Source organism: Taudactylus pleione, unplaced genomic scaffold (genome assembly GCF_031769625.1).
Source record: "Taudactylus pleione unplaced genomic scaffold, aTauple2 ptg001329l, whole genome shotgun sequence".
Lineage (NCBI taxonomy): Eukaryota > Metazoa > Chordata > Amphibia > Anura > Myobatrachidae > Taudactylus > Taudactylus pleione.
This window is the reverse complement of record NW_028285729.1, coordinates 1,394,482-1,418,390: the sequence shown is the minus strand read 5'-3', so window position 1 is coordinate 1,418,390 and position 23,909 is coordinate 1,394,482. Positions and strand designations below refer to the sequence as shown.

Genomic DNA, 23,909 nt, shown 5'->3' with positions numbered 1-23,909 from the left:
ACACCAGTCCCTTCACTTCAGCCCCATGTCACACCAGGGTTGTGCTTAGATCCTCATTGTTAATGTACATGGACGTGATGTGGAGTGAGGACGAAAGTGCGATTCCATGCCCTTAAAGCGATGTCACTTTAGAAACTTGTACCCTCACGGGCTCGCTTTGCTCGCTACGCTTCGGGCATAGTCCTCTGTAGCTTATGGTCTAAACATTGCATATCTTGCTGAGAGAGTTACATAGGAACCCTCCCATGGAAATGGTCGCGGCGCACAGATTCAACATACATTTCTTACCTCCTTGTAAAATTTGCTGCGTATGATAAATGGTGCTCCAACCAATCACCAACTGTCATCTGTTTGAAAAATGACAGTTGGAAGCTGATTGGCTGCAGCACCATTTATCATACACAGCGAGTTTTGAAACTCATTGCGTATGATAAAACTTGTTGATAAATAGGCCCCTATATATATTATATATGTTCATCTGCAATTTTGTTGTTATTATTATTTAAGTCTGTTACCAGCATACGTATTAGACTGTTACATATTGTTACTTTATATTGTGTTTATGTGAATGTATCATTATAAATGATATATATATTATTTGCTCACGTTGATCACATCCTTGGTTGATGCCTGTCCCAAGCGCTGCTATTCTCTGTGCATTGTGTGCAGGTCAGAGGTAGATGTGAGCCCATGGGAGACATAATAATATAATACAGCGTTTGTCTGTATACAGTAATGTTACTTCATTGGAAAATCCTTTATTGGAGCAAATCACATCTGTACATGTCAGTTATATAGGGGGAAAGTGCTGATATCATCGTATAGTAAGACGGGATTCATTTACTACAATAAACAAACTAAATTCGCTATAACCGACTCTGGTCATAAGTCCGTTTCTGTAATGCGCTTATGTGACAGCGCCCTGGTGTCCCGTATATGCTGACAACCAACCCAGACTATTACAGAATATCGAAGAAACCCGCACCAAGTTACATGTAATGGTTGATCAAATGAGGGAAAATTTTATAGCTATTCATATAGTTTCCAATATATTATTCAGCTATATGTGCTCAATATTACTTGGTGCTACCCATTGATTCAAAACAATGAACTAATAGACAAAGAGAAAAGGAAATCAATTATAGTACGGGTGCACTGAAACCCTCCTTAAAGAACAAAATTTTATAATATTAATTTTATTAGATATATTTAAAATTGTTGATCAGACTTATCAAAATATAATACCTAATGTTAACATTATAAACCAATCACCCATGAGAGGGGGCTTCTCAGCTATAAGGTGACTGCTCAGCCTGTCACTGACTGGCATTAATTACAAGCCCAGGATATTTACTCCCCTCCCTTCCCCAGTACACACACACACACCCCGATGGCTATAAGCGGCTCAAAAATGCATATTTTACACACACAAAAAAAGATACAATTCTACACGAGGCTCATCATTGCAGAAGGTAGACCCCCTGATACTGTAAGAAGATGTAATTATGTCCGCAGTCGGCCATCTTATGCGATAGGAACAATATTCCCTGAGCCAGCTTACAGATTGTCCATACTGCGTCCAGGTGCCATATTCATCCTTCCAGTACCAAATCCACTCGCTGGTCATAACGTATTCCGAGGGTTTTGTGACTGACGACGGGGTGGAGAGCCGACGGACGGGGCTTGTGCCAGATCTCATGGTCTCAAAGTCAACCAATGGAATCCTGCGAAACAAAGAGGGGGAGGAGTTACCAAAAATAGAAATGAGGAACTGCGCTAAATCAACCTGCATGTATAGTCAATATTAAAATTATTTATTCCAACATGTAACAATCACATAAATGCATGGGTCCCAACTAGAGGCATAACAACACACTCATATAACGAACATTCAAATCGTATTACAAAATGCAATACAATCGTTCCTGCAGGGAAATGCAGTGGCTAGTGGGTTTAAAAGATCACAATGACAGAGCTTGAAAATCCAGAAAATCCTCTATTGTGGAAAATATGATAACATAGTTCCAATTTGTAACAGAAAATGGTACAAGGTTGCAAAGTTATGTAATCCTGAAGAAATGCAACAGTGGGCCTGATTCAGAGCCGGACGCTCTGACAAGAGCGCTCGCTCTGAATCAGGGCCCTCCTAACTAAAATTGGAGCGGCCTCCTGGCCGCTCGCATAGCTGTGGGTGACCACCCACAGCTTATGCGAGCGGCCAAAAAGATGGTCGCGATGGTCAAGACCATCGCGACCATCGAGGTTGCGACGAGACCCTTGCGGTAGGGTCTCGTTGGCTGCAAGCCAGGAGTGCCTTTGGCTCTATCAGAGCCAAAAACACTCCCACTGACATCACTAGTGATGTCAGTGGGGCCGGACCCAGACTGTAGGCGTTCCCATGGGAAAAGGGTGTATTCTGCCCTTTTATCACTAGTTTTCCTGGTTGGTGGTGATTTACCATTCTGGGTCGCTTTATTTTAGGACGCCCTGCAGTTTACGTGTCCCTGGGGGTGTTGTGGGTTTCTGTGGACACTGAATTCTGTTGGGTAGGTGGTAGGCCCCTTTTCCTTCGCCCCTCCCTGCAGTATCTGTTATGTCTGCTTTATAGGTGCTGCCCTTTTTAGACCCTGGGGTGGTATCGGCTGTTTGTGAGGCCTTGTTGGATGAGTAATTTTGGTTCAGGCGTTTTGTTTAATAGGCTGGTTATTGTATCGGTATTCCGGTTGTCGCCTTTCCATTCGTATGCATGCGCTATTTGGGTTCGTTGGGACGTGATGTATTTGTTGATACCTGTTACCTCCTGAACCTATTTTGAGAAATTCACTTCCTTTTACACTTGTGCATTTCCGCTGGCATTTCCGGGCCCGTGGTGCACAATATTTATACCGCATTTCTCTTTATAGGGCCAGGGGGAACTATGTCTGTGCTTACCTCCTCTTTTCGGATTTCGGGTGTTTCGGTAGTGCATTATTGACAGAGATTTTCTATTCATGATTGTTGTATCTGGGCACTTAGTTAGGTGGGGTTGCTAGTTGCTGTTATTTGCAGCAGGTGATACGGTCGATTTTTTTTGTTTCCTTGTCCGGTGGTTTGTAGGCGTAAAGGTTTAAGCTGTGTACAGTGCAGTCGTTCCTAGGTTCCATTTTTGTGCTTGTCATTTCATCTCTCTGGGAAGGTTGTTGTTATGCAGTTGGTAGGGGCTGCGTTCGGTGCAAGCAAGCCGTGTCACCACGTGCGGTTGTCTTCTGAGATTTGGGATGACCTCCGCACTTGGTTTAGGCCCCTAGTTCAATCTAGTAGCTACCGCACTCGTCCTTCATATCCGGCCACTTTTACCATGTTGCAGCTTTTAGCCAAGGCGGCTGGCTTGTCGTATATGGCGACTTTTTGAAGGTTTCTGTTATATAGCACCCTGGGCGCTGTCACCACATACAGTTGGACTTATTGGCGCTTTTTTGTTGTTGGTATTGTTTCCGTTTGTTTGTGGTGTTTGACCTATGGAGCGGTCGTGTTAGTAATCGGGGGGGGGGGGGGAGGTTTCCTGGTGTGACTCTCTGGGCTTGGCGTGCTATTAGCACTCAGATGGTTCCCTCTTCTCCAGCTTTTCGGCTGTTGAGGCATTTAGTTTGCATTGTCTGGGGGTCGATATTCGATTCCGATCCTGTCGTGTGCCCGGTGTATATGCTGCATTTTGCGTATGCTTTGTCTTGCTTTATTTTGCCAGTTTTTCATTGCTGTCTCCAGTGATTCCTGCAGTGGGGTTACCTTGCCCTTGGTATGGCAGATTGTCAGGCCGGCACAGGGGGGCGCTTGCGTCGGCATCTCTGCAGATTTATTTAGTTGCCTGGCGGGACTGACAGGCTTTCTGTGTGCAGGGCTTTTAGGGGATTGGGTTTTCAAGGGACATGTTTTGTCATTTTGTATAGGGTATTACCAGTGTGGTCACTTTTTGGTTCCGTGGTTGCAACGCTGATGGAAATCTCCTTCTTTTGTTTGTTGAAAGGTCTTTACGGCCCTTTATAATCTTTCCTGCTATTCGAGGCCCTTTAAGTTTGTCGTAGGGGTTTTCCCTTCGGTGTTGGCTCCCACAGACCCATTGTCTTGCAGCTTTGGTGGAGATTGCTTGGGTTATGTATAGGTGGCTCCTGTCCATTTAGTGGTTGCCCCTTTCCAGTTTGACCTTTCAGTTGCAATTTGGTTATATCCGGGTCAGCGCAATTGTAGAGCCCAGCAAGACTTTGTTTTCCTCGGGTTCATTGTTTCAATACACTTTGTTCAGGGCTTCGGCATGTTGTATAGGCTTAGGTTTTCCAGGGGCAGATGGCTTACCTTACAGGGGCAAGGTATCCCTTTATTTGCCCTGTGCAACGCGTTCCTTGTACATGGGGTGTCGCCCTTTAGTTGGGCCCAGCGGTAAGTATATGCCATTTTAATTCCTCTCTTCAATTTAGTTTAATTATGTTCATCAGTGAAGCTTAGCGGAATTGGGTTTAGATGGTGCTTTTCATGTACCTTGGTAGGTGAAGGTCTCTGCTTGAAAATCTTATGTGCGCCGCGATAAGCGTTGGTAGCGCTTCCTGTGCCAACCTGAAAACGTTGCTTACCCGCCAGTTATCGAATGGATAGCATTCGATAAGTGAAGGTGTGAAGGGATATTTTTACTTTTTCCTCCCGGGAACCATTATCTGGCCCACCTTGGTTCACGGGGAAGGTTTTTTAGTTTTTCTTCTTCCCTCAGGATACCTGTTTCCCCCTTGGCATCCCTGCTAGTTAGTTGCTGTGTTTTTCAATTTTGTTTTGTTTGGCTTGGTTTTGGTGCGGTGGCTCACGGTTCCGGTGTTCTTTCCTTACTGTGGAAGATTCTGGGGAAGAGTGGGTGTGGCTAGATGGCTCTTCCTATATTTTCTGGGCAGAGCGACAAGGTTTGGCTAGACGTGCCAGTCCTTCGCAACGTAAGTGCGTCTTTAGGGGGAGCGTTTCAGTCGTTCCCTGTGTATGTCTCCAGCTTGAAAGATGGAACTGAGTATGCAGCGTCTTCTGGCCACCTCGGTTAGGTGAATTAATTGGTAAATAAAAGCTGTGACCTTTTAGCCAAGCTGTATTTGTGTCCGTCTCTTTATTTATTAGATAAGCTAAGTGTTAAGTAAGGATGTTTAAGGTATTAATCGGCAATAAACCAATGCAGGTCTTACTATTGTGTATCATCCCTGCAGTCATTGGATTCACACTGTTTAGCAGTGACTCCTGGATAACAGTGGTACAACGGGATCAGTACCCCTTCAGTATCATATGGGGCAAATCACATTTGTCACACCGCTCCCCCATGAGGCTACACCCCGTCTTTGGCGAGCATCTTATGTCCCTATTTAAAAAATCGGGGGGGGGTCAAAAAAGTCTAGTCACAGCTCTGCTTTGGATATACTGTAGTATATATATATATATATATATATATATATATATATTATACACACCTCTCATTAACTGTCCTGGGCCAAAATTTATTTTCCATAAGAAAAGTTTTATTTTAAAGACCCTGTTGAGTGCCTTCTTTTTTATATATATATATATATATATATATATATACACATATATATGTATAAATATTACATATAAAGGATATAAAATAGTTTTTCTATAGCTTCAAATCCAGTAGCTCCACCCACATATATAAATAAATATATATATATATACAGTCTATACACACTTACATACATACACACACAGTGCATTTAATTCAAATGTAATTAATAACAACAAGAAAAGCTCTATACTGTCTGTCTACTTTTCCTCTGCTGCTGCTGACAGTGGGCCTGATTCAGAGCCGCTCGTAAGCGGCCGCTCGTTCGCTCCGAGCGATGTTTGCACATCTGCGCATGCGTATGGGTTGTAATGCGCATGCGCCAACAAGTCAGTGTGGTCGGAAATCGTGTGCTCGCAAAACAGCGAATGCCTGCTAATTTGAGTGACAGAATGAGACATTTGTGGGTGGTAACAGGGGAAGGTGCTTGAAAACGGGGAGTGGAGATCAGAACGCAGGCGTGCCAAACGGTCAAAACGGGCGTTTTAAGGGTGTGCATAATTAACAAAGCAGCGTCATCGATCACGTCACTTGGTTGTCTTTTAGTCTGAACTGCTCGCATGATTGCGGTAGGAAAATGCTACCACAAGAACAGCGAGCAGTTCAGACGCCGTTCGATGTACTCTAATTAATCTAATAAATAGCGGAGATGACGTATGATGCGAGCGGCCAGGGAGCGTCTTTACAAAATAGCGAGCGCATGTTTCGTTCGCTCGTTCAGACATAGAGGCGTCAACAGACCGCAAAGAGCGAGCGCTCAATTTAAATATCCGGCCCCTTTTTCAGAACGACCGTCCGCAAATAGCGTCCGGCTCTGAATCAGGCCCAGACTGCTCTCTCCAGAGAAGTGACCCCTCCTCCGCGCAGATTGTTGCGGCTGTGCCCTCCCTTCCTCCCGCCTTTTCCGTCCCTGCAGCCTGCGCGCCAGCCACTGAGCACAAGCTATTGGACAGCTGAGCCCTAGCTAACCTAGCCCACAGGTGGTGATTTGGGATCCTACCTGGTAACCTTAGGGTCGCAGTAGGCCCTCTCAACATCCTCCATATTGGAAACATCTTCCCAATCTCCTCCGTTGAAGCGTTGAAGACCTGCCAGCGGTACGGTAAGTAGAAGTGCACATCCGGGCAGTTACCTGCGGACAGAGGACACCTGACGTTATCCGGGACGCTGACCAGTAGCCACCGCTAGAACAGGTGATGTGTAATAGGAAATCTAAGGTCACATATCACAGAGGATGTGTAATAAGAAGAGTCATTATATAACCCGTAATGAGATAATAATAGAATTAATATAAATAAACTATACACTGTAATAGCTGTTTATATTGTTGATATACGAGTTATATTGCTAGAACGGGGTTCAGGAATCTCATATTTATTTTGGTATATATGGTATTAATGGCATGTCACAACGCTGACATCACAGATTTAGGCCACAGACAGGGTGAGGTTTAGTGTAGGTTTAGGTAAAAAAAAAAACCATTACGGTGACATGTACAGTACGGACATTCAGACCATGTCGCCATTTTGCACCACACCCATTTGTTTCACATTACAGCCCAAAGGGACTAAGGGATATATTTAGTAAGAGGCGGCCTTTCTATGCTGCCGCCTGACGGCGGTTCTGGACGTGGTATTTATTACAAAAATAATAGTAAATGCAAATTGCACCTGGTTTTGCATTTAATATTTTTGCCCTTTTAAACCCCATTGAAAATCCTCAGCTTAGTAAATACCCCCCATTGTCTCTCTGCTGATGTGTTGGGCTCCTCAGCACTTACCTCCCAGCTTGCAGTACTTCCAGATATTGGACAGACAGATAGGGGCTTTTCCAGGCGTCGCTAAGATAAAATAAAAACACATTGGATAATGAGCAGCTTCCATGTGTGGAGCGGCTGCGTTAAGCTGACACTTCATATATGCGACAGTTGGTTAATTCTTGCATGGGATCCGAGAGGGGGCTGGCAGGTCCGTCCAGAAGGGAGGGTGGGGGCGGTTCAAGTAGGGGCGCAGGGGCATGCCGATGCTATCGCGTCATAGTGGCCCCACCGCCCACTTTATAATGCTAATATCACTGGCATTATAAGGCAGGGGGCGGGGCTACGATTATGCGATTCAGCGCGATTCACATCATCGCACCCCCGGACCGCCCACTTTTGTGACTGGTGCAGGGCTTTGCGGGGTGCCGGCAGCCATTCCGGGGCACTTTCCTAGTCTTGCTAGTCACCGCTTTTCCGCTTGGCTGCAGCATCTATTTATTTCTTCATGCTAGTGCGAGGGTCCACCGGTGTGCGCTGAAAATCTGCGCGGCTGCCTGTGGAGGCCTGTCCTGCCCACTGTTTTTCTGTCTGCAATCATAGCAGTCAGCAAAATATCCGTCTGTAAAATGCGCCCCATCTCTTTCCACACACTATGGTGGAGCAGGGAAGCTGGCTTACACACCAAAGACAATCTTACAATGCGGAACGGTCGCTGCCTAGTTATGGCACCAGAACTCCCATTTCTCGGATAGTGTGGTCCATCGGCAGACAGATCAGTCTGTATGCACTAGCGTTCTCAGTCCACATGCTTACGTCTAAGGGCCTGATTGAGAGATGGACAGTATCGCACATCCGCACACAATCAGCTGGGTAATTCCGCCCAGGTAAAATGCTGATGCCGCAGGAGGCGACTGAAGAGAAGAGACGCCTCCTGCCAGCATCTGAGATCCTAGCACGGTGAAAGGGGTCACAGCATGTGATCACCATCGCAACCGATGGTCGTAACGTTCCTCACCATTGCCTAGCTGAGTGAGCCTTAGGTTAGGATATTACGGGATTCGCGCCAAAACAGAAGCAGTAACTGTACATGCGGCAGCAGCAGAGAATTGGCGCGGCTCATTTCTCTTTTATTGGGCTTCCTCTACTTTGAAATATTTAGGAATAAATGTCCCTGTCAATCAGATTGATACATAGCTAACTTCCCAGATCTAATTCGTCGTACTTTAGCAGAGTCTCCAGCGTGGAAGCGTTTGCCGTTATCGTATTTGGGTAGGTGCCGTCTGATTAAGGTGATTTGCTTTCCCAAGATTATTATTTCCACTCCAAATGTTGCCCTTGTTGATTTCTGAAGCCGACTTTAAAGTATTGAATAGGGCCCTTAGCAGGTTCATCTGGTCGGACAGAAGCCTAGGGTGTCCTTGTTTAAGCTGAGCCAATCTCGCACATTAGACGTTGTCAATTTACCATTCCTACGAGTAGGGGCGTAACTAGAACTTTGTGGGCACATAGCAAAATTTTTAAGGGGGCCCCCATTCATGTTATTCCACAGTTGTACTCCTTAAAAACATTATATCACACAGTTGTAGTGCCTCTTATAACACATTATGCCACGCAGTAGTAGTGTTCTAATATATTATGCCCCACAGTAGTAGTGCTCCGTATACATTATGCCCCACAGTAATGCCCCTTACACATTATGCCACACACAGTAATGCCCCTTATAACACATCATGCCCCATAGTAGTGCCACACACAGTATTGCCCCCTAACCTAGGCTATTATGCCACCCCCACCCCCCTGCTGCAACTCCCTGTGTCCCTCTTGGAGCATCTCACCTCCCCCTTGTGCCCATCCACCAGCCTCTGTTCTTGTGTGCCTTGGTGAGTTTGCAGCCGCAGACATGGGGAAACAGTGCCGATGTAATTTTTAATCAGGTGCCAATTGGCAGTGGCTGCTGGTCCGCGAGTTCATATTGGCTGTGACCGGCGCCTGATTAAAAATGACATTGGCACTGTTCCGCAAGAGCTGCTACGGCTGCAAAACAGTGAAATGAAAAAAACTTGTCAGGGTGCAGGGGGTTGCTTGCTGGGCTGGTAGACCCCCTAAGCCACCGGGGCCCATAGCAAGCACACCCCTTGCACCCTCAATAGTTACGTCGCTGCCTACAAACTTACGCACTAGCGACATGGAGATAGAGAAATGGAAGCAGTTTAAGATATAGAGGGGCAGTGAGAACTATGGAGCTTTCCCTGTCAGTTCACCGAGAGCCTCTATTTTCAATGAACAAATTCCACAAACACTGGACACAAGAGCTTACATTTGCTGGATGACGTAGGTCTATCTGGGATCGTTTTGTACACAGGCTGAGGTTTGGGAACTTCATCTGCTGATCCGGTGCCTGGAAATTGGTCGAGATCAGGTCTTGACACTGGTTTTACGCTGGCGAGGGGATTGTGTGGATGTTGGTCAGCTCCCTCAGATAGTCTGGATGGGTGATTATAGACACTTGAAGTGCGTACACTGCTGATACCACCAATGGTATATATTGCTGTCTCAGCAGGTGCTGTAGCAGTGGATAAAGAACGAGCTGGTACAGGTGGGGGGCCGGATGCCCCCTTGCTCAGATAACTAGACACTTTACCATATACTGAATTTGCTCCTGTGAGCGGTGTTGGCTGATTTGAGTTCAATCTAATTGAAGATGTTGGTGGAACACTGGACGGTCCAAGTGGTTGACTGGATCTATGAAGCGGATCAGTTGGTGCACTTATTGCTTTGTTGGATGTAACAGGTGATATGTGTAACACCCCAAGCTCGTACTTTGCATTGATTAGAGTGTTGTGCGGGATGATGTCTCGACTCTTACCAGATCTTGGTTGGGTCTCTTGGTTCTCATTCTCAGTTTAGAGAGGTACAGAGGAGATACAGGCATAGATGGTCACCAGTTTAGGTTCAAATAAAGTTTACATTTTATTAAACAGGCAATTTCACACAATGTGAAAAACTCAGAAAATGGCAATTCCTAATCAGTACATTTACTAGTAAATCACACTATGAACAACAAGGTTTTATTTCACTGAAACACTTGAATAGCTGAAGACTCATTTCAAACGAAGAGAACAGCAAAGTGGAGATACTGGGAATTCAAGTAGGTTAACCTAACAAGTACACGCAATTAAACATATATCATACGATATTTTAAATAGGGATAAATGTATTAGAACACAGGTTCTCAAATTCCCTATCTACCTGAATATAGATAAATAACTGCCAGTAATAAAGTCCAGCATGTTCTGTAGAGGTGGTGCACGTTATTAATTTACTTTAGTTGGTACCAACTTAATGAGTAGGATAAGCATTGGCAGAGGGTATGCTGCAGACTGTTGCCCGGGTTAATCTAAATGGAGAGTACATCTAGTTTCCTTTAGCTGGAGGTAATCCTGGCTGTTACCGTGTATACTGACTGAGCAAACGTTTTCCTACCTGTAGTGATACTTAATAGCTTTACATGGGCATTTCTTTCCATGGCTTTCCTGAGTGGTCTGTAAAAGTTTATGCTGACTGTCTTAACCTGTTTGCCTATGTCCTGTAGCAGAAAGTAATTTACAGGCTATTAGGCTATACAGAGATGCTGTAATACCAGAATGCAGTGTAACTGTCTGACCTGCACTCTGAACTTCCAGTCATAAATTAGTTAGGTTTCATGGCTATGTGTCTCTACAGCCATCCTTTGGGAATGTGCATTTGATACTGAATGTATGGAAGTTTATTAGGAGGAATGAGAGTCTCTCTGTATGTGACAGCTATCTGGCTCTTGAACCCAACGGAGATTAGTGACTCATTACACCTGTCAGCTGAAGTGTAAAGGCCCCCATACATCAGCGATCTTAGGATTTCCCAATCGAGCAATCTGCGCCCATACACTACAGATCTTTTTCAGTGATTTGCAGATCGATTGCAGCACACACAGATCTGGCAATCTTGAAAGGCTCCATCATTTTCATGGTAACGGTCTGCAAATCTGCTGATCATGTCCATACACTAGCAATCTACAGCCCCAATCCATCTGTGAAATCCAACATGTTGGACAATCTGATTAAACAATTCCAATCACTTTTTGGTTGCAATCTGCGATCTGTGAAGCCCATACATTGCAGATTTTTATACACAATCGATTGCAAATTGCACGATTGCTGCAATCCATCTCTGATGTATGGGGGCCTTAAGACCGCTGTGCTGTGCTGTGATTAATTTATTACCGACCTCTCCACGGTGCTTGCTCCTGATGTCCTGACTCAAGTGCCTGTTACTAAAGGAGTCACTGCCCTGCCTCCGTCCATTTACCTCAGCCAGCTTACCTCTTCTTACTGCTCACTGGGGAGGGTCCATTCCTCTGGCTGCCGCCCACAGCCCGCCATGTGGGGAGAAGGGACTGCCTGCTCTGTCCCAGCCCTCTGCAGCATGTACTGAAGGAAACTTCCGGCTCTCTATACCAGCTACAGCCGTCAGCCGGACTTCATCTAAACAGATCTGCCGCTCATCAGTCACCTCAGGAACGCAGGTAATCAGCACACAGACCTGCTCTGCCTCCCCCGATCATTGCCTCACACACAGTTATCCGGTGAGACCCGCTCTCACCTCAGTGGCAGCTCTTGGTTCTCCGGTAAGCGCAGCGCTGCCCCCGCTGCTCCCTTACCTCAGGCACACCAAATTCCAGGCGGCCCCCGCGGTCCTTCTCACACCAGCAGTCGCGTGCGGGCTCCTTCCCGCTCACCGCACGCGCCGCTTTAGTCCACTGAAATCCTGGGCTTGTCCTATGGGGACAGTTTTCCCCTATACAGGGGTTACATGCTAACGCCCTGTGCCACGCACTCTTTCAGCGCCCACTATCCAGCTAGGGCGGCCTGCTCCAATGTCCTCTCTGAGGGGGTCGACACATGAATGAATGAACTGGGCATACACATCAATCAGCCTATTTCTTACTATTTAACACTGTGTAAATACCCAAACAGGCAGATAAACAGGTTTTTACTATTTCCCTAACAATGAGTTAAGGATTATAATGAATTCAATACACAAATATATGAATTGGATAACAAGCACTTTAGGGGGTATCACATATGTGCTCCGCTCTGATTTGCGCTGCGTTAGGTAAAGTAGTATTCAGAGGAACAGGACGCACCGTTGGCGTGTAGTACGATGCTGCAGGCAATTTGGATTGTGCGTCTGATTGATAAAGCTCCCCAATCGGTGTTGCAATGAATGTAGGCGTTACTGGAGATGATGTTGGCCTGTTTATTCTACTGTACTGTGTCAAGGGCTGGGCAATGGGTGATGCACTTGATGTTGCCGGGATTGGCGTAATTACCGGCTTAGTAGATCCTGCGAGCGCTGTTGGGTGAGGAGCATATAAACCATCTCCTATAGATGTGACCGTTTTAAAACTGGATTCACCAGCAGAGGAATAATTTGAGTTCAGTCCACCAGAAGATGTTGGTGGAACATGGGATGTTCTGATTGGCTGACTGGATCCTGTAAGTGGAGTGATTGGTGCAATCATTGCTTTGTTTGATCTAGCAGATGATATTTGCTCTACACGAGTTTGCGCTGCATTAGGTATAGTAGTATCGGACTGCACAGGACGCGCTTTGGGCGGGTTGGATGATGCTGCAGATAATTTGGGTCGTCTGTCTGATCCCACTTGTGTGTTGCCAGATCCCGATGTATCGGGGAACAACCAGTCTTCCATTAACTTGTCTAGCTCAGGTTTCTGATGTCTATCATCATTGTCATCATCGTCATCGTCATCATCATCATCATCATCATCATCTTCTCCAGGCCCACAACGATGGCTCTTGCCACTCTCAGGCGCTGGTCAGCTGCTAGATCTCCCCCGAACCTGGGACCCTAAATAGAAGAACCAAAAGTCAATTCTGTTGTTTCATTAGGGTGCGTAAAGTCTGTGAAAAAGAGGGGAATTCTTTAATTTAAATAAAAAACAAAGTTCCAATAGAAAAAAACAAACATGTTTTAGATGTCCAGTTAGTTGCAAACAATAAAATAATTGTAATGCTTCAACCCCCCCCCCTTTAGCACAAATCACCTTTAGCTCTGGAAATTCAATACTTGTATGATAAATTGGGTATTTAAATATGTTCTATACAGTGGTCATAACAATATTTCTATTTATGAAATAATTTGTTAGCTGGATACCTGTTCCTTCCGTTTGTCTTTCTTGATCCGTCCCCCTTGATCCGCCCCGAAATCCATTTCTGCCTCTAGAACTGGCCCGTCCCCTTCCTCCGCCTCTGCCCCTCAGGCCTCGCGGTGCCCCCCTTCTCATGTCTGTGCCTGCTTCCTGGTGCCGCTGGTTGTATTTGAGTTCGCAGAGCATCTGAAAGTTCTGCACGGCCTCGATAGGTAGATTTTGCAGCAGATCTGGGCTCACCTCCAGTAGATTGTGTGACTTTCTGCAAACGCGACGATTGCATTCTCCTTGCGTGAAAAATCCACAGACGTGCATCAGTGTACACCCATTTGCTTGGTCACAGGTGCCGCGCAGGTATTTCACACAGACCTGTGGAGAAAAGGGTCAGTGATACAGTGATCCGCCCCACACCTCTGCCCCACACCTCTGCCGCACACGGGACCTGTAAGGGGTACGCTCGTATTTTGAGCAAAATAATTTATAGTTTGGTGAACATAAATGTCTGGGATTAAGCATATGATATAAGATATATTAGTATGTACAATGTGAAACCGAGCAGTAAGAATAGTAAATATAGTGGACATTATCCGTCTCACATGGTACATACTAATATTTATTACACTCGCTGCAGTAACAGGAGAGATTATTATTAGTACATGTTATTCAGCGATGGGATGTGATCAGTGGTGGATTACGGCAATCTGGGACCCTGTGCCTGGCACATCCTAACATGCACATATTAGACGTAAATTAATTGATAAACACCTATCATGTGGTGCATCACGTACCTGCCATGCCCGGTCCTACCCCATGCACCCCACTCTCCGTCCTTGGTGACAAATGATGTCCCCACACCCCCTCTCGTCACATATACTCCTCTCTGTCACATATCTGCCACTTATCTACCCATTGTCATATATGGGCTCAGGGCTGCCATCAGAAATTGTGGGGACCGGTAATAACAAAATAGGCAGCCCCCCCACCCACCGGTTAAAAAGCCAGAAGGAAGGGGACTAGGGTGAAGACAGGGAAGGTCGACTGGCTGGACTTGGGGAACATAGGGAAGGCCGGCTGGCTGGACTGGGGGGAAGACAGGGAAGGCCGACTGGCTGGACTGGGGGAACACAGGGAAGGCCGGCTGGATGGACTGGGGGGGAGGACAGGGAAGGCTGGCTGGCTGGACTGGGGGTAAGACAGGGAAGGCCGGCTGGCTGGACTGTGGGGAGGGCAGGGAAGGCCGGCTGGCTGGACTGGGGGGAGGGCAGGAAAGGCCAGCTGGCTGGACTGGGGGGAGGGGAGGGAAGGCCGGCTGGCTGGACTGGGGGGAGGGCAGGGAAGGCTGGCAGGCTGTACTGGGGGGAGGGCAGGGAAGGCCGGCTGGCTGGACTGGGGGGAGGGCAGGGAAGGCCGGCTGGCTGGACTGGGGGGAGGGCAGGGAAGGGAAGTTTGGCTGGACTGGGGGGAGACAGAAGGCCGGCTGGCTGGACTGGGGGGAGGACAGGGAAGGCCGGCTGGCTGGACTGGGGGGAGGACAGGGAAGGGAAGTCTGGCTGGACTGGGGGGGGGGGGGAGACAGAAAAGGCCGGCTGGCTGGACTGGGGGGAGGGCAGGGAAGGCCGGCTGGCTGGACTGGGGGGGAGGGCAGGGAAGGCCGGCTGGCTGGACTGTGGGGAGGGCAGGGCAGGGAAGGCTGGCTGGCTGGACTGGGGGGAGGGCAGGGAAGGCTGGTCTGGGGGGAGGGCAGGGAAGGCCGGCTGGCTGGACTGGGGGGAGGGCAGGGAAGGCCGGCTGGCTGGACTGGGGGGAGGGCAGGGAAGGGAAGTCTGGCTGGACTGGGGGGGAGACAGAGAAGGCCGGCTGGCTGGACTGGGGGGAGGGCAGGGAAGGCCGGCTGGCTGGACTGGGGGCAGGACAGGGAAGGGAAGTCTGGCTGGACTGGGGGGGGAGACAGAAAAGGCCAGCTGGCTGGACTGGGGGGAGGGCAGGGAAGGCCGGCTGGCTGGACTGGGGGGGAGACAGAGAAGGCCGGCTGGCTGGACTGGGGGGAGGGCAGGGAAGGCCGGCTGGCTGGACTGGGGGCAGGACAGGGAAGGGAAGTCTGGCTGGACTGGGGGGGGAGACAGAAAAGGCCAGCTGGCTGGACTGGGGGGAGGGCAGGGAAGGCCGGCTGGCTGGACTGGGGGGGAGGGCAGGGAAGGCCGGCTGGCTGGACTGGGGAAAGGGCAGGTAAGTCTGGCTGAACTTGTGGGGGAGACAGGGCAGGGAAGACCGGCTGGAACAGGGGGGGGCAGTGCAGGGAAGGCTGGCTGGAACAGGGGGGAGACTGGCTGGATCAAGGGGTGAAAAGGGCAGGGGTGGCTGGCTAGACTGGGGGAGAGCACAGGGGAAGGTCAGGGACTATGTAGTGCCTCTTATAGTGGTTTCTTCCTCCAGCTGACAGGACTGGCACTGGCACAGCCAATCCGCGCTGACAATTGATGCTGCTAACTGTGAGGAAGGATCTGTGACCGTCGCTGGTCACATGATTTCCTCTTGCCCAGTTCACTTTAGGCAGCGGCAACAGCAATTACTGTATGCTTAACCATTTCAAATATGGTACAGGCTGCGAGCCAATCACAGCTCGCGGACCGGCAGCCAATCAGTAGCGGCCACTCCTGATTGGCTACAGTTCTGCGAGCTCTAGATGGCTCGCGGTTGGCGCCGTATGTGCAATGTCACTGGCGTTATATCAATATCAACTTTTGACCCTAGCTGCTGGTGCAACAGCACTGCTGCCCGGGCAACCTTCTCTCTCCACTTTCTCCGGGCCCGGGACTTGAGGCCTGGCAGTACCCCCTGATGGCGGCCCTGTAGGTAAATTGGTTCCCTATACTGGTGAAGAGATGTGTGGCAACCCTAGTATTTGTGTAAATGCTAATCCTGAAGCTAGCTACTATTGGAAACAAATGCATGTGAATGGCAGTATTTCAAGAGGAAGTTTAGAAGGTTTGTTAGGACTCAATAATAAAACACATTTTTGTACACATACTTTAGTACATTTACTACTAATATATATAAAATAATTGGGATGCTGTTGAGATGCCGGCGGACTGTACGCTGGCCGTCGAAAATACTGTCGCCGGTATCCCGCCGCCTGCCAAAATGCAGACGCCAATATCCCGAAGGGGATCAGGATACCGCGTCGGGATCCCGAAACTGCCAGACTGACGAACGTCCATTGCCGGGTTAGTGTGAGCTGCTTCCAGGGGAAGGGGGGGTTAGGTTTAGGCACCCCTGGGGGAAATTAGTGTTCGGCACCATCCCCCCCCCGAGGGGGTTAGGGTGCGGGGAGAGGGGGGGTTAGGGTTGGGGTTGTGACTTACGTTCATGCTACATTAGAGAACAAAACCGCACATGTCCCTTTTCGTCAGACTGGATGGCCCACTCAAGCACCAAAATATATTTTTTATTGTACAAAGAACAAATGCACAAATACTTCGATTAATAATATATTATAAAACTATTGGGTCTGCTTACCCTGCACAGAAAACTATCAGAGCCCAGCCCGGTCTAATGTCACAGAAGTTTATTGTTATGTTATCTGGGAATCTGGGAAGGATTTTGTAGGAGTCCCGTTTCCGTTACAAGAAAACTACACAATTTACAAACTTTTTTTTTTCTACTTTTATTTTACTAGAATCAACTTTAAGCTATGACTAATATATGATAAAATAAAGAAAGTTCTAGATTCGTTATTCAACCTTATTCATGGAATTGGACTTCATTTAAAATTTATCCAAATGTCCCGTTACGTCACATGGTGTAATCAGTGATTAAATAATTAATTTCTACATAGGCATATAAGTAACAAACACATATACCCCTTGCTAGGCCTCTTTGAGGTTTGAAAAGAGATTGTACTATAGTTGCAGTCTATGGACAGAATTGTTAGATATAACCTTTTGGGGTCAAATAAGCCATAATTTGAGGGGCCTAGCTGTACCTGCCATTTCTACTACTAGAAGTATAATGAGCCAGTCATAGCCTACATGTTCTTATCAGTAGCAGCTACATTCCATTGGAATGACCATCGTAAGCTGTGTAGAGATGCTAAGCATTATGGGTAACTGTTAGTGATGTCCAGACTCTACACACAAAAGAGCTTTGAAACAGTTCATCTCCAGACATACTAGGATACGTCATTACTGTATGTCTTTGTCTGGTAGTATATATCTTAGTGCTTACAGAGCATGTGCAAGAGAGATAAGTTTGGTCAATGCTACGTTGGACCAATCAGTGCTTGATGCCTAGCACTGTATGTAATTAATATGGGCTTAATATACGGAAAGCCAACACCCAAGACTAGGGTATATAAATCAGAGGTAGACAAAAGGTTATTGGCTCATGCAAGGATCTAAGGCCCTCATTCAGAGCCGTACGCTCTGAGCAGAGCCGTACGCTCTGAGCAGAGCGTATGCTCTGAATGAGGGCCGCCCTCCGTAAAAATGGAGCGTCCTCCTGGACGCTCGTATAGCTGTGGGTCACCACCCACAGCCTATACGAGCGTGCAGTTTGATGGTCGCGATGGTCGTGACCATCGCGACCATCGAAACTGGGAGCCGGAGCCTGCGGTTGAGGTTTTCAACCGCAAGGCCCGGAGTGATTTTGGCTCTATCAGAGCCAAAATCACTCCCACTGACATCACTAGTGATGTCAGTGGGCTGGCTTCTGACGGGAGGCGTTCCCTTGGGAACGCCCCCGTCAGGGAGGCATGCCCCCAGCACGCCCACCAAAGGGGGCGTGCTGTCAATCAACATCGACAGCACGCCCCCTTTGATCAGACACAACGAGCGAAGGACTTTCCTTCGCTCGTCGCGTCTGGCGCACGACGGAGCTCCCTCCGTCGTGCGCATGCTCAGTGCAGACCATCGACCCACTTGCGAGTGGACAGCCGCTCGCGAGTGGGTCTGAATCAGGCCCTAAGTCTGCAGTAAGGATGCCTGCAATGTAAATTGAACTACCTGGGCGTTGTGAAATGAGGGCTCCCCAGAAGATAAGATGAAGAACATCTTATGTTGGAGATGATGAATTACCGGTGTCATCTGAATACATAGACAAAAGTTGAGTATACTGTATACTTTGTATGTTGTTTGTTTGTTACTTGTAAATAAAGTGCGTTCATTTGTACTCACTCACATTGGTCACTTGGGTACTATTTCATTTCGATTAGAACAAAACCCACCGTTATGCACATGGAATGGCACTTATGCACCCTCCTTCCTCACCCCATTTATGCCCCTGAATCTCCCCGTCACGTCCCCATACTCTCTCCTTGTTACACATCACCTCCAGCCTCGCTTCCATTGTCACATGTCATATAATACAACAGGATGGAGGGCGGGGGTCATGTGTGATTATATGTCACATTATTTCCTGTAGACATATATGAATTTGCTTTGTCCTGTTGCCTCCCCTTAACGCCCACAAATTCCTATCTGCTCATGGTGTCAGTAGAGGAGGGCACAGGTCCTATAGCGAGAGGTCAGTGACACCTGGAAGGCTCCCAGTCTGCCCCTGGAACCAATGGAATGGAACTCGACCCCTTACCCTGAAACAGGCATAATCGGTAGCCCGTCTGGGATTTGCTAACAGATGCTGCAAAGTGATTACTGTGTGACTGGAGCCTACACCCTCCGCCACCTCATCCCTGACCCCCTGGCGGCTTTGCTCATGCCTGATCTTAGGTCATGCATGCTCAGAAACCGGTCGTAGGGGCAGGTAATTGCAGGGACATCTGCTTTTCGGAGTAGCTGTCCCCGCACTGGAGGAAGGATGAATAGGCCCCTAAGTTCGAATTCTGTGACAGGACGAGAGGAGGTCACTGTAGAGCATATTTAAAAAGCACAGAACAGGCGGTTTGTATAATTATGTTGAAGTGTGATCACGGGGCGAGATGGAAATGTGCGCAGTGATACACAGAGATGGAGCGCACTAACGCCGCGTGTCATTTATACACCCATCTGTAACAACTGGTCCTACATGGGACTAACCGCACTGCATCACACATTGATGTGATCTGAGGGCATGATTCAGAGATGGACAGTATTGCAGAGCTGCACAGAACCGGCTAAGCAACACAGTCCAATTAAATGCTAATTCACCTCCTGCAATGCATTTGCGATCTGAGGGCCTGATTCAGAGCCGGACGCTATTTGCGGACGGTCGTTCAGAAAAAGGGGCCGGATATTTAAATTGAGCGCTCGCTCTTTTGCGGTCTGTGGGCCTGATTCAGAGCCGGATGCTATTTGCGGACGGTCGTTCAGAAAAAGGGGCCGGATATTTAAATTGAGCGCTCGCTCTTTTGCGGTCTGTGGGCCTGATTCAGAGCCCCTCGTAAGCGGCCACTCGTTCACTCCGAGCGATGTTCGCACAACTGCGCATGCGTATGGGTCGTAATGCGCATGCGCCAACCAGTCATTGCAGTCGGAAATCGTGCGCTCGTAAAACAGCGAGGGGCTGCTAATTTGAGTGACAGGATGAGGCGTTTGTGGGTGGTAACAGGGGAAGGTGCTTGAAAACGGGGAGTGGAGACCCCAACGCAGGCGTGCCAAACGGTCAAAACGGGCGTTTAATGGGTGTGCATAATTAACAAAGCAGCGTCATCGACCACGTCACTTGGTTGTCTTTTAGCCTGAACGGCTCGCAGTGTTAGCGGGAAGTAAATCCTACCACAAGCACTGCGAGCAGTTCAGACGCCTTTCGATGTTCCCGATTAATCTAATAAATACAGGAGATGACGTAGGATGCGAACGGCAAAGGGGCATCTTTACAAAATAGCGAGCGCATTTTTCGGACGCTCGCTCAGACATAGAGGCGTCCACAGGGCCTGATTCAGAGCCGGACGCTATTTGCGGACGGTCGTTCTGAAAAAGGGGCTGGCTATTTAAATTAAGCGCTCGCTCTTTGCGGTCTGTAGACGCCTCTATGTCTGAGCGAGCGTCCGAAAAATGCGCTCGCTATTTTCTAAAGACGCCCCTTTTCCGTTCGCATCATACGTCATCTCCTCTATTTATTAGATTAATCGGGAACATCTAAAGGCATCTGAACTGCTCGCAGTGCTTGTGGTAGGATTTACTTCCCGTTATCACTGCGAGCAGTTCAGGCTAAAAGACAACCAAGTGACGTGGCCGATGACGCTGCTTTACTAATTATGCACACCCATAAAACGCCCTTTTGACCGTTTGGCACGCCTGCGTTTGGATCTCCACTCCCCCGTTTTCAAGCACCTTCCCCTGTTACCACCCACAAACACCTCATTCTGTCACTCAAATTTGCAGCCCCTCGCTGTTTTACGAGCGCACAATTTCCGACCGCAATGACTGGTTGGCGCATGCGCATTACGACCCATACACATGCGCAGTTGTGCGAACATCGCTCGGAGCGAACGAGCGGCCGCTTACGAGCGGCTCTGAATCAGGCCCTGAGTGCAGCGACTCCCTAATCCACCAGAACAAACAGTACTGTCGGTGAATATCTTAAGCTGCACACACACGCAACGATTTAGTAAATGAACGATTTTAGTAAACGATTTTCGTTCATTTTTTCAAGGGTAAAATGAACGAAAATAGTTTACTAAAATCGTTCATTTACTAAAAGTAATGAACGATTTTTTTTTAACTACAAACGATTTTTGCATATTCCCTTACTGAAAATCGTTGAGTTGGTCAGTCTGACTGAACTACAAATGTGAACGCGCATGAACGATAATCGTTCATCGTTTAACTCAGAAAATGAACGATTTTTTCAACGATTGAACAATAAACGATATCATTATCGATAATCGTTCAAAAAATCGTTGTGTGTGTGTGTATGCACCTTTAGAATTACGCAGATTTACTGGTGCTGAAAGACACTGATGACATTTTTAAATAAAATCACTTTATTTTGTATTTACAACAATATATAGCTACATGACATAAACACTAATAGCGCCAGTGCTACTACTACAGGGCCACAGGACCGATCCTCCCAGCACCGCGCCGGTAACTCTCACCTCCGGTAGCAGCTGGCTGTCATTCTGCAGCAGGAGAACCTTTAATTCCTGGTCATTCAGTCCGCTGATCTCATTAGACTTTAACACCATCTGATTGTGATCTGATAATATATCATGGGACAACTTCAACGGGCACCTGAGACACAAGCAAAACAAATATTAAAGTAGCTGAAGCTGATAAAATACAGAAAGTGGTGAACTAACAAGCCAGCAGGGGGTGCTGCCACTTCGGGGTCCGGGGGTGAAGAGGGGCAGTGCCTGGAACCCCTGCCATGGACCCCGCGCCTTTTTACTGGCCAGCCCTCCCACACTCTTAAGAAGCCGCCATTTTACTCAACTCTATATGGCTGGAATTGATAAAACAACTACTACTCTCATGCAGAGGACTAGTGTCCAGTAGGAGGAGTAGTGGTGTATTATTACTATTATCTGTTATTTATAAGACGCCACAAGGGTCCCGTAGCTCCAAATAAACTAACAACAGATTACATAAGTACAAACAACTCACAACTTTACATTGACCCAAGTAGTGCACATGTTTATGCTGGTTTATCTGACCTAATAACATGTCTGTCACCTGATTATTACACGGATAATTCTCCTGATCGATTTCTATATCGGTGCAACCTGCTCTGAGCCACCGTACGCACTTGCTGATCTCATATCTAGCTAACAATTAACAAGTACATTCTATAAACTGATAGGTTGGAGCACTGATTGGTTGCTATGGGCAACTTCTCCACTTCCTACATAAACTTGCCCCATAGTCACCCTGTATATTATCAAGTATTGCTTCAATTTACCCGGTGGCACTTGTACTTTTTAATGAGCTTTGCTGGATTGCATAATATTCAGGGGTGCAACAGGGCATCATCGGAAGCCATGGCATAGAATAGAGGCCCTGATTCAGAGCCGGACGCTCTGACCAGAGCGCTCGCTCTGAATCAGGACCCACCTCCATTAATATGGAGCGTCCTCCTGGATGCTCGTATAGCTGTGGGTCACCACCCACAGTATATACGAGCGTGCAGGATGATGGTCGCGATGGTCTAGACCATCGCGACCATCGAAACTGAGAGCAGAAGCCTGCGGTTGAGTTTTTCAACCCGCAAGGCCAGGAGTGATTTTGGCTCTATCAGAGCCAAAATCACTCCCACTGACATCACTAGTGATGTCAGTGGGGCCGGCTTGAGACGGTAGGCGTTCCCTTGGGAACGCCTCCGTCTGGCAGGCACGCCCCCGGCACGCCCACCAAAGGGGGCGTGCTGTCAGTTAACATCGACAGCACGCCCCCTTTGATGAGACACTCCGAGCGAAGGAAAGTCCTTCGCTTGTCGCGTCTTGCGCATGCGCACGACGGAGCTCCCTCCGTCGTGCGCATGCTCAGTGCGGACCATCGACCCACTTGCGAGCGGACAGCCGCTCGCGAGTGGGTCTGAATGAGGGCCAGAGACCACAGAGGTGGCCTGTAACTGTGGTCCCGTGGCTACCACACCGCCACCACCCTCTCCCTCCAGCACAGTGGTGGTAGTTCTGCCAGCTGCTCTGGTCCTGTACAGTCAGTGTGTCAGGCAAAGTAATGGGCTACTTCTAATATCTGCTCCACCTAAAACTACAGAGCGTTCTAGACAGCTGGAATACCTCCTGTACCCTCTGTATAGAATACCCCCGGCATTAGGGTGGTGCTGTAAGCTGGATTTAATTCTCAGTATTTATTCTATTGTAGCATGTCACAGTTGACGTAGTGGTTAGCATTGCTGCCTCACAGCAGTGAAATATGAGGTTACATCAGGCTTGTCTACCCTCCCGATTTGGTCGGGAGCCTCCCGAATATCGGGTGGCGCTCCTGACCCCCCGGAAAGGCAGGCAAGCCTCCCGGCTGCCGCCTACCCCCCCAGACTACTAGTAAAAACACCCGCTGCGGGGGGGCCTGATGACGCGATTCGCGCTGAATCGTGTCATCGTGGCTCCGCCCCCCTTCTTCACAATGCCTTTTTTCCGGCATTGTGAAGAGGGGGCGGGGCCAGGGGAGTGACCGCACAATCGCGTCTTCACAATGCCCCCAAAACATCATCATAGCCCGGCCACGTCCCCCGCAGAATGCAGGCATTCAGCTCCCTCCCGGAAGGAGGGAGCTGAATGTCGGCAAGTATGTGTTACATTCTGACCGTGTTCTGAGAATGATCACATTCTGGGCGTACAGCAAATTATGCAGCATCTCTAGAGGTTGTTCTCAGATGTCAGCGAATATGAAGCTCCGTGCAAGTTATTTTCCTCCGCTTTCCAAGTTTGTGCTCCAGGGAATTATCTTCCTAATGCAGGAGATCCGCCT

The 23,909-nt window shown here is 48.1% G+C and overlaps 1 pseudogene; it reads right to left on the bottom strand.

Moving 5' to 3' along the window:
• Positions 1 to 1,060: 1,060 nt before the first annotated feature.
• The window catches only part of LOC148443153 (zinc finger CCCH-type antiviral protein 1-like), a 73,586-nt pseudogene continuing 50,737 nt past the window's right edge, over positions 1,061 to 23,909 (bottom strand).